Source organism: Nicotiana tabacum, chromosome 23 (genome assembly GCF_000715075.1).
Source record: "Nicotiana tabacum cultivar K326 chromosome 23, ASM71507v2, whole genome shotgun sequence".
NCBI lineage: Eukaryota > Viridiplantae > Streptophyta > Magnoliopsida > Solanales > Solanaceae > Nicotiana > Nicotiana tabacum.
The window spans coordinates 32,386,215-32,406,058 of record NC_134102.1 but is presented as its reverse complement, the minus strand read 5'-3'; the positions used below and the strand labels follow the sequence as shown (position 1 = coordinate 32,406,058).

The window sequence follows — 19,844 nt, the reverse complement described above, 5'->3', positions numbered from 1 at the left end:
GGGTGTCACGACCCAAAATTTAACCATGGTCGTGATGGCGCCTATCGTGCTACAAGGCAAGACTATTTCCCAAAATATTACTACTAAATCGATTATAAGAATTTAATAAAACAATACCAATATTTGAATTTCTCAGAAACTAAATCAACTCTAAATATAATATAGAAAATACGGAAACAAGCCCCAAACATCGGGGTGTCACTAAGTCATGAGTATCTAAAACTATGAACTAAGATATATAAACTGTCTAACTGTCCAAAAGAAGAAATGACAAGAGGAGTAACAAGGTCCTGCGGACGCTAACAGCTACCTTGCAGTCTCCAAAGATAGCCGTCCTGAACTCAACGATCGCCGCCTTCTAACTCACCTGGATCTGCACATAAAGTGCAGGGTGTAGTATGAGTACAACTGACTCAGTAGTAGCAGAAATAACTAAGGAACTGAGCATTAGTGACGAGCTAAGCAGAATAATCCAATTATTATTTTCACAATTTAAAAATAAACCAAAATAAACAGGTAAATTCCATAACTCAGTAAATGCCACAAATAAGTTTAACAGATAAATGCAGCAACAACACAAATAAATACAACCTCACAGTAGTGTCACTCCATCACTCATCACTCGCACTCATCACTCAACACTCAATATTCTGCGCTCACTGTAGCTGTGTACAGACTCCGGAAGGGCTCCCAAAGCCCAAGCACTAACCACGGACAACTCACGTGCCATCATATCAATACCTGGATCCGCACGGTCAAAGCACTTGCTACACGGACAACTCACACGCTATGGTATCAATACCTGGACCCGCACGGTCAACTCACGTGTTACGCGGATAACTCACGCGCTATGGTATTAATATCCTGACAATCAGGCCCTCGGCCTCACTCAGTCATGTACCTCACTAGCCTCACCATCATCAACAAATAAGGGAACACATCCCACATCAAGTATCACAGCATATTACCAAATAATAGAGACTGAGGTAAACATGTACAATAATTTCTATGACTCAGTACAAATAATGTAAGTATGAATAAAGCCTAAGCATTATCTCTAACATGAAGGCAGACAAGTTCAACAACAAGTAACTACATAAATACAGATGATGGCCATGAGGCCTCACGGGACGGACCAAGTCTCAATCCCTCGAGGTATACACCCACACGCCCGTCATCTAGCATGGGTATCACCTCCAAACAGTCACACGATATCAAATTCTCCGGGTTTATACCCTCAAAGCCAGAGTTAAAACTGTTACTTACCTTAACAGCGTAAAATCCTACTCCGGAAAGCCCTCGTCTCTGTACTCGGTCTCCAAAAGCTCCAACTCTAACCATAATCATATTAATACCATCAACATAGGCTAACGAATCGAATTGCACAATAAAAATTGTAAAATATGCCAAAAATCCGAAATCGGCCAAAACCCTGTCCCTGGGCCCACGTCTCAAAATCAGTCAAAAATGGCAGAATAATAAACCCCGTCCTCTCCCGAGTCTAACCATATAAAATTCATCAAAATCGGACTCTGTTTGGTCCCTCAAATCCTCACTTAAACTCTCCAAAATTCAAACCCTAACTCACTCGATTTCACTTTGAAATCATCAATCAAATCCCAAAAACGAAGATGGATACATGAAATATAACCAAAACTGAGTAGTAAACACTTACCCCAATCCTTATGGTGAAAATCGCCCTGAAAATCACCCCCAAAATCCCCCAAATCCGAGCTTCCCAACTCAAAATATAATTGAATGAACAAACCCTCATTTTATATATTTTTCTGCCTGATATTCTGCCTCGTTTCTTATGTTAAACAATCCCGAAACTCGCTTTTTATACCTCTAGTGGATTCCTTGTAAAATTCTAGTCAAGTTAGGCTTTTGAATCACTCCATTTGACCTTATAATGAATGAGATATGTTAGTTTCAATATTTGCAAACAGTGCAGATTTTTTAATTAGGAATTCAGTGGCAATTGCACAAGTATTCTACAAAAATGTGTCAACCCAATTTTTTAGTAAAATGACCATAATTTCCTCATACGATGCCCAAATTCGACGATTCTTTTTATTATGGATCCGTAATTACGATACGGATCTAATACTTCAATCACATCAGAAATTGGAGCTCATTTGCTTAATGTGGTACCATTTATGCTGGAAGAAATGACGTCGAAACATAAGAAAAACGAGCACAACGCAGCCCAAACCTATCCGAAACTCACCCGAGCTCCTCAGGACCCCGTACGAACATACTAACAAGTCCCATAACATAACACAGACCAACTCAAGGCCTCAAATCATGCATAACAATATTTAAACGACGAAACGTGCCTCAAATCAAACTAAATGAACTTTCGACTTCCAAAAACTCGCGCCGAAACATATCAAATCAACTCGGAATTAACTCAAATTTTGCACACACGTCACAACTGACACTATGAACCTACTCCAACTTTCAGAATTCTATTCCGACCCCGATACCTAATTTTTCACTGCCGACCAAAATCGCCAAACTTCTAACTTGCGACAATTCAAGCCTAATTCTACCACGGACCTCCAAATTATATTCTGGACACATTCCTAAGTCTAAAATCACTCAACGAAGCTAACCGAATCATAAAAATCCAAGTCCGAACTCGTTTACTCATAAGTCAACTTCCGGTTGACTTTTCTAACTTAGCTTTCTAACTAAGAGACTAAGTGTCTCATTTCACTCCAAAACTACTCCGAACCCAAATCTACCAACTCGATACAACTTAACATAGCTGAACAACACATAAATAAGCAAAAATGGGGAAAATGGGGCTACAACTCTCGGAACGACAGACCGGGTCGTTACAAACTGAGAGCTTGAGTCTATTGTAGAGAGGAGGATAGTATCACGTATTTAAACTTGTTTAAATTCGTTTATTTACTCTGCCCCATAATTGTTTAGTCCTTACTGTGTCTGTTTTATTGGACCACTAGTAAGTGTCGATGTCGACCCCTCGTCACTACTTCTCTGGGGTACGGCTAGATACTTACTGGGTACACGTTTATTTACGTACTCATGCTACACTTACTGTACATTTTTGTGTAGGGACATATATGTCTGGTGATCTTTTGGGCGCAGAGGCGCGGCAGAAGTTATTACAGATATACGGGTATCTATAATTTACTGGTTCAAACTATGGTGTGACAAGAAAGAATGATTTACAGGCTTCAAAGTTGGGTATTAGGGATATAATTTTTTTTCGGATTGTTTTGGTTGCATTTTCAGGCTAAAAAGAAGAAATCAAAGAAAGCCTAATTCATTTTTCAAAAATTAGTATCAACTATTATTTCACGTTGTTAAACATTCAGAGTAAGTTCTAGTAAAGAACTATTGAATCTACCTATTGATGGTTCATAACTCTTCTCAATTCCAATGAATTCTTGAGTTGAAGAGGCAAATCCTTGCTTTCACAAAATTAGAATAATAAACTTGGAAGTTATGTGATTCAAGAAGAAAAGAGTTAATATTTAAAAAAAAAAAAAAAGAGATCTTATATTGTGAATTTAATACCCGCAATAAAATAATAATCCATGAAAGAGAATTATATATAAGTAGTACTTTATTTACGGAAATTGAAACTCTTTTTTTTTTATTTTCTTTTATGGTTATTTAACTGTTGCACTTGATAGGTACTACCCAAGCATTAAAGAGTGCTTTGTTGCTTAAACATCCAGCTCTATAACTTGTTCCTTCAATACTAATAAAAAAGAATTACGTTATCAATATGTTAGAGCAGCAATATATTTTACATATATGTTACACCAGTTTTATTTATATATATATACAGAATACTTTTAAAAATAATACAAAAAAAAAGACGACATTAGTAACAACAGCCAATATAGCCTAATACTATATAGGCTAAACAGTAAAAGGCATGAACTTCCCATATTCTTTCTCCGAAACATTGACCCCCCCAACACTTAAAACTTTCATCCTCCTGGATTAAATCTCATTATGAAGCTTATTTGTTCCTCCTACATTATCATCAGCAAAATTCTCCTCTCTTAGCTGAGAGGAACCACGTTGTGTCGCCGGACCAACCAATTGTTTTGAGAATTCATCTCCCCCTATTCTAGGACTCTTTAGCATCTCACTTTGTGCATTTGGTTCCAGTACACTTTTTCCCTTTTTAAAAAAAAATTGTAAATACATAAAGTACTAAAGAACTTTTTGAAAAGAAATAAAATAAAAATCTTTTTAGCTTTCAAATTTACAGTCACATAAGAAAGTTTGAAAGAAATTGTGACCACACATATTCTATGTGTAATAGACTGAACTAGATTTTAGACCTTATCAGTCATGGGTTCCGGGTTTTAATATAGACCGGAAAATTTACCTGAGCCAATAATTAATTTACACAATTAGATGGTTAACCAACCAGTGACTTAGGCATACCGACCACCATGAAATTACTCCTGTATAGATGGCTCTATTTTTGTAGAGGCCTTCATGGGATGTCCCGGTTTTATAATAATCTGGATATTAACCAGATCAATTGGTTAAGCATTTATTCATACAAATTATATTGGCATTATGAGATCCATTGCTTCACCCTCAATGGCTACCTGTAAGGAAATTGTAGTTCTGAGTTTAATGTCGTCAGCTCGACTTATTAACAGCGGAATGTATTACGCTATCAAGGTTACCGATGGTTGTTGTTCAAAATGTCCTCCAAATTACAACTTTAACCTGTGACCATTTACCTTAAATTTATCTTCTCCATTGATCTGTTGAATTTTAATTGCCCCATATGGAGTGACATTTGTAATATTATAAGGACCTGTCCACCTAGATTTTAATTTTCCTGGAAATAGCCTCAGTCTGCTATTGTAAAGAATTATTTGATCTCCAATTTTGAAACTTTTTTGTCTGATCAAATTGTCATGCCATGTTTTTTGTTTTTTCTTTGAAAATTTTTGTATTTTCATATGCTTCCAACCTCAGAGGTTAATTCAAAGTTTAATGCTTTCAGTGCCCAAAAAGCTTTGGGTTCAAATTCAACTGGCAAATGGCAAGACTTTCCAAAGACTAATTTATATGGGGATGCTCCAATTGGCGCTTTGAATGCCGTTTGGTATGCCCATAATGCATCATCTAACTTTAAAGACCAGTCTTTTCTTGAAATTCCAACCGTCTTTTCAAGAATTTTTTTTAACTCGCGGTTGGAAACTTCAACTTGCCCTGTGTTTGAGCATGATATGGTGTTTTAGTTTTGTGAGTCACACCATATTTTGATAGCAAAGCAGAAAATTGACTATTCATGAAATGAGTTCTTTGATCACTAATGATGACTCGACGTGTGCCAAATGTAGTAAAAATATTTTTTCTAAGAAAATTACACACTGTATGAGCATCATTCTTCCTTGTGGGGATGGCTTCAACCTATCTTGATACATAATCCACAACCACAAGGATATATTCAAAAGAATGAGAAGAAGAAAAAGGACCCATTAAATCTATTCCCCAAATATCAAATATTTCACATACCTGTATTGATTGTAATGACATCTCATCTCTCTTGGTGATATTACCTATTTTCTGACACATGTCATATTGTGGGACATATGCTCGGGCATCTTTGAAGAGTGTTGGCTAGAAAAATCCGGCCTCCAATACTATAAATGTCGTACGGTTTGCAGCATAATGACCTCCAATTTCTCTATCATGGCAGTGATACAAAATTTTGGTCATCTCTTCTTCAGGTACACACCTCCTGATGATATTATCTGCACAAATTTTGAACAAGTAAGGTTCATTCCACAAATAATACTTAGCATCAGAAATAAGCTTTTTTCTCTGTTGTTAAGAGAGATCTTGGGGTGTCCATCTTCCAACCAAGTAATAAGCAATATCTGCGAACCATGGTGTTTGAGTCACAATAGAGTCAACTGAAAAAATATGTTCATCAGGAAATTCTTCTTTTATCTCGCTGAACTCAAGGAGAGGATCTTCTAGTCTAGACAAATAGTCAGCTACCTGATTCTCTATTCCTTTTTTGTCTTTTATCTCAAGTTCAAATTCTTGCAGAAGTAAAATTCATCATAACAATCTAGGTCGAGCATCTTTTTTTGCTAAGAGGTATTTTAAAGTTGCATGGTCAGTAAAAATAGTAACCTTCGTTCCTATCAAATAGGAACAAAATTTATCAAATACAAATACTACTGTCAGTAACTCTTTTTCTATTGTGGCATAATTCAGTTGAGCCTCATTTAGTGTTCTACTGGCATAGTAAATGGGACGAAACATCATATCCTTTCTCTGGCCTAAAACAGCTCCAATTGTTGTATCACTAGCATCACACATAACCTCAAAAGGTTGACTCCAATCAGGGGACACAACTACAGGGGCAGTTGATAATTTCTCCTTAAGGGTATCAAAAGTTATCATACAATCACCTGAAAAATCAATCTTAATATCTTTCATCAAGAGGTTAGTCAGAGGTTTTGAAATCTTTGAAAAATACTTTATGAACCGTATATAAAAACCTAGATTACCTAAAAAACTTCTAATGCCTTTAACAGTGGTAGGAGAGGGTAATCCTGCTATAAGATTAATTTTAGCCTTATCATCTTCTATCCCATTAGCAGTGATTTTATATCCTAAAACAATTCCGTCTGTAACCATAAAATGACATTTTTCTCAATTCAGAATCAAGTTTGTCTCTTCACATCTCTTAAGATCTAAAGTCAAGTGGTAAAGATAATCTTCAAAATTTTTGCCAAAGAGTGTAAAATCATCCATAAAAATTTCAAGAAATTTTTCAGTCATGTCAGAAACAATTGCTGACATGCAATGCTGAAATGTAGCTGGGGTGTTGCACAGACCAAATGACATTCTGTTATAGGCATATGTTCCATGAGGACATATGAAAATTGTCTTATCATGATCTTCGGGTGCAATTGGTATTTGTTTATATCTTGAATAGCCATCAAGAAAGTAGTAAAAATTATATCCTGCAATTCTTTCCAACATTTGGTCAATAAATGGTAAAGGAAAATGATCTTTTCTAGTAGCATCATTGAGACGTCTATAATCGATGCAGATTCTCCATCCTGTAACAGTCCTCGTAGGTATGAGCTCATTATTTTCATTCTTGATAACTATCATAACTTCTTTCTTTGGTAATACCTCAACTGGACTTACCCAAGGGCTGTCTGAAATTGGGTAAATAATACCTGCCGCTAGAAGCTAGACAATCTACTTTTTCACCACTTTCTGTATAGCAAGATTCAATCTCCTTTGGGGTTGGATTATTGGCTTGTAGCTATCCTCCATGAGGATTCTATGCATACAAATTGCTGGACTAATCCCTTTGATATCCTCTATAGTCCACCCTAATGCTCCTTTATGTGCTTTTAAGACTTGAATTAGTCTTTCTCCTTGTTCTGCAGTCAAAGAAGATTAAATAATCAGTGAAAATAATTCTTGCTCAAGATAAACATATTTTAAATTAGAGGGAAGAACTTTGAGTTCAATTTTTGGTTGAACTTCTTCTGATTGCATCTCTTTATCCTCAGAATCTTTTTTCAGTATTTCAGCTTTTCTCCTAATTGTGGGATCATCATTTTGTGTGGTGTCTGATTTGGTCAAACATCTTTCCATTGAGTCTGAAATTAATTGATTATCTTTGAATTCATCAGCATGATCACTAATCATGTCAATAGAAAAGCATGAAGATGATGCATCATCTCCTGAAAATCTTAGTATCTTTTGCATATCAAAATTAACTCTTTCTTTATCAACTCTCAAGATTAGTTGTCCTTGATGAACATCTATGATTACTCTTCATGTAGCAAGAAATGGTCTACCCAAAATTATTGGTTCATCAGGACATTCTTTTATTTCAAGCACTATAAAATCTATAGGGAACACAAACTTATCTACTCTTAGAAGCACATTTTCAATTATTCCCTTAGATTTCTTAGTACTTTGATCTGTAAACTGAAGAGAAATACCTATGTCCTTCATTTCACCAAGATCTAATTTTCTAAAGATAGAAACAACAACAACAACCACCCAGTATAATCCCTAGTGGGGTCTAGAGAGGGTAATATGTACGCAGACCTTACCCCTACCCTGGGGTAGAGAGGCTGTTTCCCATAGACCCTTGGCTCCCTCCCTCCAAGAACTCCCTACCTTGCTCTTGGGGTGACTCGAACTCACAACCTCTTGGTTGGAAGTGGAGGGAGCTAACCACTAGAGCAACCCACTCCAGAATCACAAAGTGCTTTTTCAAAATATACTTCTCCCAAAGTGAATGGAATGGTATAACTGCAAGGATCACCAAGTTTTTGTGGTAGCTTATTTTGAAGTATAGGACTGCATTTTTCAGTAAGTATTACCAGAGAAACTTCTTCCAATTTTCTTTTGCTTGACAAAATTTCTTTTAAAAATTTAGCATATGAAGGCATTTGCAACAAAGCATCAGTGAAAGGAATATTAGTCTGAATTTGTTTCAAGATTTCCAAAAACTTTGCAAATTGACCATCAAGCTTTTCTCGTTTGATTTTTTTGTGGAAAAGGAATTGTCATAGGTGGGGCAGCCATATTTTCAGAAATTTTTTCTTCCTTATTCTTTTTTTCTTTCTCCTTTGATGGTTCAGATGGTTTTTCAATATTCTTACCTTTGTCTACCTGTTGTTCTATCTGGTTCTTTTCTTGTCTGTCTACATAAGGTTCATCAAGTTCCTTACTTGACCGTAAAGTGATGGCCTTAAGGTGATCCTTTGGGTTTTTCTCTGTATTGCTTGTTAAGGGACCCTGAATCTTTTCTTACACAAGAGCTGCCAATTGGCTTAACTGAATTTCCAGGTTTTTGAGGGATGAATTTTGTCTTTCTATCTTTTCATCAGTGACTTTAATATACTTATACAAAAGTTCATCAAGACTTGGATGAGCTTGTTGGAGCCTCTGCTGGTATGACCCTGCTTGTTGATATGGTCCTGCATGTTGATAAGGTATATAATTCGGTTGCTCACGATTTTGATTCTGGTATCCCGACGGACACTGTATTTGTTGTTTTTGGAAGCTTTAAGAGTTTTCGGCACCATTTGGGTTACTCCACTAAAATCCTGGATGATTTTGTGCCATTGGACTCCCAAAACGAAAAGGCTTGTAACCGATGACATTAACATGTTCATCCGTTTGATTGCTTGCTTGACATTCATGGTTCTGGTGGTTTCCTCCACATATGTCACAAGCCTCAGATTGGTTAGATTGTTGTGTATTCACCTGAAAAGATTCGTACTTTTGTGTTAAAGAAACAATCTGTTGCATTAGTGTATTTAAAGCATCAACCAGATTTACCGTAACAACTTTTTTGATGATTACACGCTGAGATGGCCATTGGATGGCATTCTCAAAAATTTCATTCAACAGTTACAATGCTTCCTCTGTGGTTTTTCCCATTAAAGAACCTCTTGTAGCTGCATCTATCACATTTCTAGCAGAGGGTTTTAACTCCTGATAGAAAATATGCAATTGCATATGTTCAGGAATGTCATGGTGTGGGCATTTTCTTAACATTCCTTTTAATCTTTCCCAAGCTTGATAAACCGACTCAGTGACATTTTGCAAGAAAATAGATATGTCTTATCTTAACTTTGTGGTTTAAGCAGGGAAAAAATATTTGTTTAAAACCTTCTGAGTCATCTAGTCCCATGTTGTAATGGACCCTTGAGGCAAACTTCCCAACCAAGTTTTGGCATGTCCTTTTAAAGGAAAAGGAAATAGTCTTAACTTGATAGCTTCAGGAGGTACTCCATTGTACTTGTAATGATCCGACCGATCGTTTTACTTTCTAGAACCGCATTCCCCTAAATAAGACTTCCCACACATTTTTATACTGTTTTATGACTTGTGGGGATGGTTAGTTCGGGATTTGGAAGGGTTCGGGTTGAAATCGGAACACTTGGTTCCTTAAGGTTGGCATAAAAGGCACATTTTGGGTAAACGACCTCAGAATCAGGATTTGAAGGTTCGAATAGGTTTGTGTGATAATTTCGAACCTGGGTGTGTGTTTAGATCGGGTTTTGGATGAACCCGGAGCATTTTGGAGACTAATAGTGAAAGTGGGTTCTTTGAAGGCTTTAAAAGTTCTTTAAATTTGGTTTGGAGTGGGTTTTGCTGATATCGAAATCCAAACGGAATTCCAAGAGCTAGAATAGTTCCGTCATATCATTTAAGACTTGCACATAAAATTTGGTGTCATTCCGAGTAGATTAAGTACGTTTCAACGCATTGGAAGTAAATTGAAGAACTTGAAGTTCTTAAGTTTGATTCAATTGGTTTTGGGGTACGATTCTTAGTTTTGAAGTTGTTTCGGGCATTCCGAGAGTTCAAGCGAGTCCATTTTATGATTCCAAACTTGTTGGTATGTTCGGGCGGGGCCCCGGGGGCCCCGAGTGTCAATCAGATGAGACTCGGACCAAGATGAGAATTTGGAGAAACAACGGATGCACCAGATCTGTCAAATCGCACCTACGCTTGGTCAGCCACAGGTGCGAGCTCGCAGGTGCGGGCCAAGCCTCGCAGAAGCAGCCAAAGGAGGGCAGCCCAGGTTCCGTAGATGTGGCCCATCCTGCACAGAAGCGGGACCACAAAACCGGGTACCCGTCGGCAGAAGTGATCCCAGCCGACCCAATGAATTCCGCAGAAGCGGACCCTTGTCCGCAGAAGTGAGGGCGCATGTGCGGCCCTATGACCGCATGTGCGGAAACCGCTGGAGGTAGTGAGCTTTATTTATTACGGGGTAGGACCATGTTTATCACATTTGCTTCCACTCTTGGGAGATTTGAGGGCTTCTAAGGAGGGGATTTCGACCTAGCTTTGTGAGGTAAGTAATTTCTTTTAAATATAAGTTTAGTACATATATTATGGGTAGATTTTCACATGAAAATTGGTAGAAATTATGGGTATGGGTTGAGATGAAAAACCTAGGGTTTAATAAAAATGAGATTTTACCACGAAAATAATTATGAAACTTAGTGAAAATTATATATTATGTTCCTAAAGTTATGGGTAAAAACTTTCTTCAAAATTTTCCGGAATCTGGGCATGTGGGCCAGGGGGTAAATTTTAGGAATCTTGCAATTTTGATTGGGTAATCACTTTAATAGTGGAGATATGAACTTTTGCGCATAGATTGATCGATTTATATAATGTTTGGCTAGTTCCGAGTCGCTTGGCATCAAATTTGGAGGTTTGAGCGCATTCTTAAATTGGGAAGTAAGCTTTGAGATGAAATAAGTCTCTTTTCTAACCTTGTAAGATGGAACTTACCCCATAGGTAAACTTAATTAATATGTGTTATTATTTGTGGGGGCTACATACGCACGAAGTGACGAGAGTCCATCCGTAGCTACTATTCCTGTTTATGTCCGGGTAGTTGTCAGGACCCAAAATCCGACTAGCCGTGATGGCACCTAACCTCACCCGCTAGATTAGCCAAATAACAACAATAAGATTTAATTAATATTTAACTGACTCTAATACACTCCCCAAGGACTGGTAGTACAAATCATGAGCTTCTAAGATTTGAATTTACAAAGTTGGTGTGAAATAAAATACATCATTTGTTTGAAATATACATGAACAGATTAATAATTCTAAAACTACCAAGAACAAGAGGCAGCTGAGACTGGATCGCATGTACATCTTCAATGCTAGCTCCCGCCATGCACAGCAACATCAGCATCAAAAATCTATACGCAAGGTGCAAAAGTGTAGTATGAGTACAACCGACCCCATGTACTCAAGAAGTAACAAGCCTAACCTTAGGTTGAAAGTAGTGAAGGGCTTATACCAAGGTTAGAGTCCATACCCATATCCAATAACATCTCATAACAATAAAATTAAGGCAACACAAAGAATAACTCAATGATAAGATGCTCAGCTCATTCACAGTTCCGGAAAAATAAATATTTTCTTTTCAAGTATAATAGTAAAACTCAATTCTTTTCACTGAAATCACCAAAATATGAGTAAGTCTGAAAATTGTGATTTTTTCCAAAAACTTTCTTCCACAATAGGAAATTTTATTTTCAAATGGCATGAGGAAAGTACATCTCTATGCCTACATGTCAATGTGCATGCCAATGCAATGCAACATAGTGATAAAACAATATGCATACTCTCAGAGTATCAATTCACTCAGTCCTCCCAGTCACTCAATCCTCTCAGTCACTAAGTTCTCCCAATCACTCAATCCTCACAGTCACTCATGCCTAACAGTCACTCAATCCTCCCACATCACTCGGCACTCGCACTCAGTAGGTACCTGCGCTCACTGGGGGTGTGTACAGACTCCGGAGGGGCTCCTTCAGCCCAAGCGCTATAATTTGCACGGACAACTCACGTGCTATAGTATCAATATCTGTATTTGTACGGACAACTCACGTGCTATAATAAGCCAATCTGGCCTGCTGCGACGTGCAGCCCGATCCCATAATAATAAAGTATATAAAGCCAATATGGCCTTCTGCGGCGTGCAGCCCGATCCCATTATTATCCTCACAATCAAGCCCTCAGCCTCACTCAGTCATCAATCTCTCCAGTCTCTCGGGCTCACAATGTCATGAAACTAACCCAAAATGATGATATGATGAATCAATAAATAGCAACAGAGACTGAGAAATAATATAAAATGAATGAACATGACTGAGCATGAATTTATAAATTAAACAAATAAATCGACAGTAGAAATGACCTCTGTGGGTCCCAATAATACCAACATTTGCCTAAGCATTTTTTTCTGACATGAGTCACAACTCGATAACTCTAGTACGTAGAGATTTCATGATTACAGATAAGTTCAGGTAACTACACAGTACAACAGGAATAACGGGTTCACAGTTAAAATGGTGCACGCCCACACGTCCGTCAGCTAGCATGTGCGTCACCTCAACACCAAACACATACCACGTATAATCGGGGTTCATACCCTCAGCTCTCGGATTAGAAGAGTTACTTACCTCGAACAAGCCAAATCCAATACCGAGCAAGCTATATAATACTCCGGAAACTCCATTCCACGCGTATCAACCTCCGAACGGCTCAAATCCCGATGATTTCCTTGAAAATCCCTCGATAATAAGATCGCCACTAATCTAGCTTTCTTAATTCAGCTCTTTAGTGATATTAAAAACTCCCACTACTCTTACAACTTCAATCTACATCAACATAATTCAATTGGACCAATATTAGTAAACAAATTTCCAGATTTAGTCATTTAGGCATTTTATCAAACACCTAGTAGGCATACATTTATACATTTCTTAACCATAGAATTAGCTCTTCCAACTACCATCATTTACCAATAATTCATCCCATCATCATCCTTTAACAACTTATAATCCTAACATCACATGTGTGACTAACCATTCTCACCCAACCAACAAAATTCCATCAAATAATCACCTTTCAATTTCTACAATGGGTATTCATTTAAATTGAGAATTTATGGCTTCCAATCACTATACCATGAGTTCCAATACTTGATTCATAATCATATTTCCATAATAAATCCATTCATGTATACATAATACTCTCACACCCAAAAATCATACTTCTTAAGACCTACTTTTAATCCAAATCCCGAAATTGAAAACTAGGGTATGGAGCCTTATCTCTTTGATAAAGATCTTGTGATTAACTTCCTTGATTCTTGGAGATTGGTGCAAGATTAAATGATTAGAATGTTAGGTTTACTCTTTCTCTCTCTAAAATGTTCTTACATCTCTCTAAAATATCAGGTTTTAGCTCAAAAATGACTTAACCCCTCTCCCTACCCGGCCTTGGGGGTATTCAATGAGCTCCTACGTGCGCGTCCGCACACCTGGGCAAGTGGCTGCGCATCCGGCCGCGCACGTGAGGCAGAAAGTCTCAAATATGCACGGCCGCGCATCTGAGCTCGCATATGACACAGGTCGAGTAAAATAGCCATAACTTTCTGTATAAGTGTCCAAATGACGAACGGTTTGATGCGTTGGAAACTAGACTCCAAGGGCTTTAATAGTATAGGTTATACACCATATAACTTATCATATCTTAAGAGTTATGCTCGTTTGAAGCTAGATCTTGTACAGACTCACTTGAAACTTTATCCCATCATATAATTTTCAACTTGGCTTAGCTTTAGGGCTCTTCTCAGACCATAAACCATTCTTAATGTACCCCATACATATATTATCATGATCAATTGATATCATTCAAATTATCAGTCTTGTTCATACCCGAATTGATATAATTAGCACCTGTCAATCTTCTTATTGGTCTTAAAACAGTTAGAAATTTTTCGGGGTGTTTCATTCTCCCTCACTTAAGAATATTCATCCTCGAATGTTTTATAAGTCATTATTAGGCTCGGTATTATCCTTCTTTCACCTTAACCATTATCTTTAATCGTTCTTGACTTCATATAGATCTTAGATATTCTTCCAACATTTCAACTTTCTTAAGGCCCCAAAATTTGGCTAACTCCCAAATTTTTCAGAAATTTCGACAGAGTGTCCTCTGCAATTGGGCCTAACCACATGCCAAAGAATCACCAAAACCAGTCCTAACAACATATACATGAACTAACAACGCAACATAACATTAAAACAATGCCAATCGTGTCCTCATGAGCAGTATACTACCAAAAAGGAACACCTTTAACATCAGTTATACAGTTGATATATAATTCATAAAAGGTAACTCTTAGCATTTTCGTAGAACACAACTTTATAAATACATGGCTAGTCAAACAAATGAGGGTACTTCTTCTTCATTTCTTCCTCGGCTTCCCAAGTGGCCTCTTCAACCTGTTGGTTTCGCCATAACACTTTTACGGAGGCAATTTCTTTATTTCTCAACTTTCGGACTTGCCGATCAGTATTAGAAACTGGAATCTCTTCACAAGTCAATTTCTCATTAACCTCAATAGTCTCAACCGGAACAATGAGTGTCGGGTCTCCAACTACTTTCTTCAACATAGACACATGAAACACCGAATACATGGAGGACAATAATAGGGAAACATCCTACTCATAGTTTGGCCTATTTCCTTTTTCATAAGACCTAATGTGACTACACATACTTTAACTTTCTTAACAATTCACCCAATATATTCATAGAGAAAATCTTGAGTATAACCCGTTCACTTTCTTCAACTCTAAATCTCTATGCCGAACACCCGAACTAAACCTTTGGCGACCTCCAACAATTACTCTAAGATGTTCTAGTATGAAAAATGACCATAAAATTTTATATCCAATATATATTTGATCACGGGTGATGCTTCTTCTTTGACATGTTTGAGCCTTCAAATCTCTATTTCACCTTATTACACATGCATACTCGAGGTGATCCCACTTCACCCTATCCCATATAGGCCTGACGATACCACATAATTGAAAATTTACTAATTTAGCCTTAGCCCATAAACCTTGAAATCTAATTTCCAACATCCAAAAACTTCTTTTTAAGACCTGAATTTCACATCTACACACTGTATAAATTTGAGCAAGTTGTATTAAGTTGTAACCATAACCTCAGATATAATCACACAACATACTATACAATTCGCATATTCGCAACACCATTCCCGATCATAGTAACTACTCAAAACCAACCAAGTACAAGTATTAAACCCCACTTTCCATAAAACCCCGTTCCAAAACCTTTGTACACTGCCGATGTTATTCTCCCAAATATACCATAATCAAATTCGATAGTACTCATTCTAGGTCCAATGACTTCATCTCATTAAAGCTAACCACTTTATTGACATTCAACCCCAATATTTCTAACCAACTCCTCAAATTTCGTGAAAAGAATATCCGTAGGTGCATGTGCTCAATTCCTCAAATACCCTGCTCAATAATATTATAGCACGAAAAGGAAGGAAGGGCAATTAAATCAGATAAACGATCGAGAAATTCGCGAATTCTACGCGTTGCATGGTATAGTCCCAAGCCTTCAATCCAAATATACCATATGGGAGTATTTAAATAGGTATACAGGTATATGATGAGTAGGATAAGATTCTCATATTTCTGGACTGGTATAAATGACATGCTAAAGCGTATGCATGTACAAAGTGTATTATCGTAGCTCAAATCGGAAATCTTTCATCAGTAAGGCATTTATCAAGTTCATTCAGGGATTTATAACTCCTATGTAGCCTCAATCATGGCTCAAATAGCTCACGCAATGTTAAAGATATGAGAAATATCATGGCTTAAAGCTCAACAGTCGATTCCAGGCTTATTATAGCCCAAACGCAATCCGAGCATGGATAATTATCCCGCTAAAAAGTCCTCCATGACTTAACCATGACACATACTATTATCTAGTTAACTTGGCCACACCTTCATAGTCCACGACCCTGAAATAATTTGCTTCTGAGAACTCCCAGTCCCCAAATTCATAGAATACACGAACAACCATAATTGATCATAACTCCAGCACTCGAATGACTAAAACATCCTTCATGCATGATCATCCCACTAGGAATACTTTCATAATTTTTTTGTGCCACATAACAATAATTTGAATACTAGTAGTCTATCAACCAAGTGAGTTCTGCAATACTAATAAAATATTTGTAAGTCAAATCACAATGTGCCTTCTGAAATGTGCACCATTCTCAGGATTTACCGAGCAGTTATAACATTATCTAAGTGTCTAAAACTGACCATGTTGTCCAATATTCGTGACCTTCCATTCGAGACTGCACTGCCACCTTGCAAATATAAGTCGTAATCCCGCACAACATACCACATCTATCATGCCATCATGTGAAAAATACGAGAATCTCATTATCAAATCTGAGTCACCAGAAAATTACATACCCAATTAGTTAAAAACCTTCCATTTGCTCCCTTCCAGGAGGAAATCACAATACACAACATATTCCTCTCACCGGTAGAGAATATCCAGTTCAAACCATCAAGAACAATTTAAAATCCATTCTCACATAACCAAGCTATCAGAATTGAATCTTTCTAACTCGACCAAGCCATGCGTGTCGCCAAATCCTAGAGTATTGCAACGAAGCACTCGTAAGGCCTCCTTATAAGACATCCTAACTTAGAACCACACCGCCCTTAGGCCCATAATTCGTTGTATTCCTTCTTAAGCACCCTATAAGTACCACCACCGAGACACCCACTCTGAAGAGGTCTTATGTGAACTTAAAATTATTCTTTTCACTACTAGAAAATGGCTATTTTTCGACTGCAAAAACGGTCAGAAAGTGGTCAGAAAATGCTAATTTCTGACTATATTCACACCGAAAAGTCGTAGTCGCAAAATAGCTGGTCTGAAATAGTTTGCGACAAAATCCGTCTGTAATTTGCGACTACAGCGGTCGGAAAGTCAAAATAGAAAAATGACTAATAAATGTGGTCAATTTTCCGACTGACGCTGTCGGAAACAATTTAAATTTAATTTAATTTGATATTAACTTTCCCACTACTTCGGTCGCAAACGGTATACATAATTATAATATTATTTAATTTTATTTGAGTTTTTCCACTGATGTGGTCGCAAATCTAATTTAAAAATTATTTATTTATTTATATTTTTGATTACCGTGGTCGCAAATCTAATTTAAAATTATTTATTTATATTTCCGACTACAGTAGTCGTAGATGTTCCTGAATCTGAAATATTTTGATTCATTTTGCGACTACTATGGTCGGAAATCAATCGAAAAACTGGGAATGTTTTGCCAAATTCCAACTCTTTTAAAGCAGTACCACCTGCCAATTCAAATATACAACCAATTATTCCACAATGCTAACCAATCAATCCGCCATTTCAACCAATTAATCCACCATTTCAACTAATCAAATCCATAAAATGCAAAACATAAATATTTGTAACTAAAACATCCAAAAAGAGTTAAACATTTTTGCACCATTCAATCTAGTCTAAAACATTACAATCATAGTCAGGTGTAAATATTACCAAGTCTAAATATTCAACTACAACAAATAATAATGTCTCAAACATCATAACCATAACAAACTAAAACCCATTATCCCCGCCATCCTCGCCATTCAAAGGATCAAATGGACGTCCGCTCATAAATTTCTCCACTAGACTCTGCAATTGTTAAATTTGCTCGATCTTCTTTCCGTTCCTCCTTCAACTCTTTAACTTCTTTTCGTAATACTTTCACCTCTTCGTGATCTTGCGAATAACTCGCATCACCAGACAACAATGTCGTAGAACGGCCTACGGAATATTGTGATCCAAGACCGTAGGTTCTACCTTTCTTTGCGCCACCAACCACATGCGTCCATATTGAAGCTACATCATTGAGTGATACTTGGGTTGAGCTACCATCCTCGGAATCGGGTTGACTTTGACGCCATTCCTCAAAACGTTGTTGATAGGCTTCCTGAAATTAAAATGTTTGATATTCTTGACTCACTATAGTCAAGTTGGCAATAAAGTGATAACAATTTACCTCCATTTCAAAACAACACAGATAGTTGATAATTCTGTTCACAACCAGAGAAAGAGATACATAGCAAGTTAGTCAAAATCCTGCTAGTAAAAGATGAATAGCAAGACTAAAGATCCTGCTAGTAATAGATAATCCTTTAAAACACTGCTTCAAAAGTCCTTTCCTTGTAGTATTTGTGATAGATAGTAATAGATAGTCATCTCTTGCTTCCCTCACATATATTGATTTATCCAGCAACAGTGTTCAAAAGTCCTTTCCTTGTAGTATTTGTGATCTAGAAGGCCTTGTTTTTACCAATTTCTCCGGCAACAAATTCACTGGCCTTAATATTTTTAAAATAATGTGTTATTGGTATGATATGCTTGTTGTAAAAACCATGGTACTTTCTTGTCAATCTCCACCTACTTTGTCTTCTAGATGGAGAGCATTGCCAACTGAGTAATATATTCTTGCAAAGATTTCATGTCTGCTAAGTTTCCAATTTTTTTTCCTTTCCAAGATGAAAGATTTACCTAGCTTTTATGAAAAATTCTCAAATATCTTAGGTTGTGAAATAGTTTTCTTTTTTATGTCAAATGATATCCTCAAATTTTTATCTGTTCAAATGAAAAGAAAATGGAAAAATAGAAAGGCTGTTATGTGTTGAAAATTTGCATCAGCAACTGTTTTGAGTTGTAGGATTCATAGTTAGATTTTTAGAAATAGAATGGACTAGGAATGGATGAACCCTACATGGAAAAGTTGATTTTCAATTATTAGTTGTCCAAGAAACAAAACATGCATATAGGGAAAAGAAACGGTTATATCTATATGCCTCTAAAAGGAAATAAAATTAAGGAAAGCAAAAGCCAAAAACATTTATGCCATATGAGCATATGGAAATTTTGGGTCCCCTTCCTCAACACATTTATACATAAAATGTGGCTAAGAGTTGCTCAAAACATCAAAATATCTACTCTGTTTTATTGACAAAATTGCCAAGTGCACCTGTTACACTAGATTATTCTGATTTTCTAAGTGCCCACTAGGCTAATGTCTAGATCAAGCAAAACACATAGATTCATTTCTTGTTAGTTGATTGTATTGATTTTGCAGTTATTTCTCCCTCTTGCCTAATTATCAGGTAATGGATACTTCTTTTAATGTAGCTACTTCTTTCATCTCCAATAAAAAACCAAAATACAAAACTAGAGAGCATGCACACTACACTATCTTCTTCGTCGTACTAGTCAGCATGGTGGCTCCTCATCTATGCCTCCGTCATCATTCACTCCATACCCAAGCTACCATGTTAGTCAGAATGGTGGTTCCGTATCTATGGCTCCATCTTCATCTCCATCAT

The 19,844-nt window shown here is 36.9% G+C and overlaps 1 non-coding gene across 1 annotated transcript; it reads left to right on the top strand.

Moving 5' to 3' along the window:
• Positions 1 to 9,541: 9,541 nt before the first annotated feature.
• Positions 9,542 to 9,648, top strand: LOC142177726 (small nucleolar RNA R71). The gene has a single exon (XR_012706285.1). It is a non-coding gene; the product is annotated as a small nucleolar RNA R71 (small nucleolar RNA).
• The last annotated feature ends 10,196 nt before the right edge of the window (positions 9,649 to 19,844 follow it).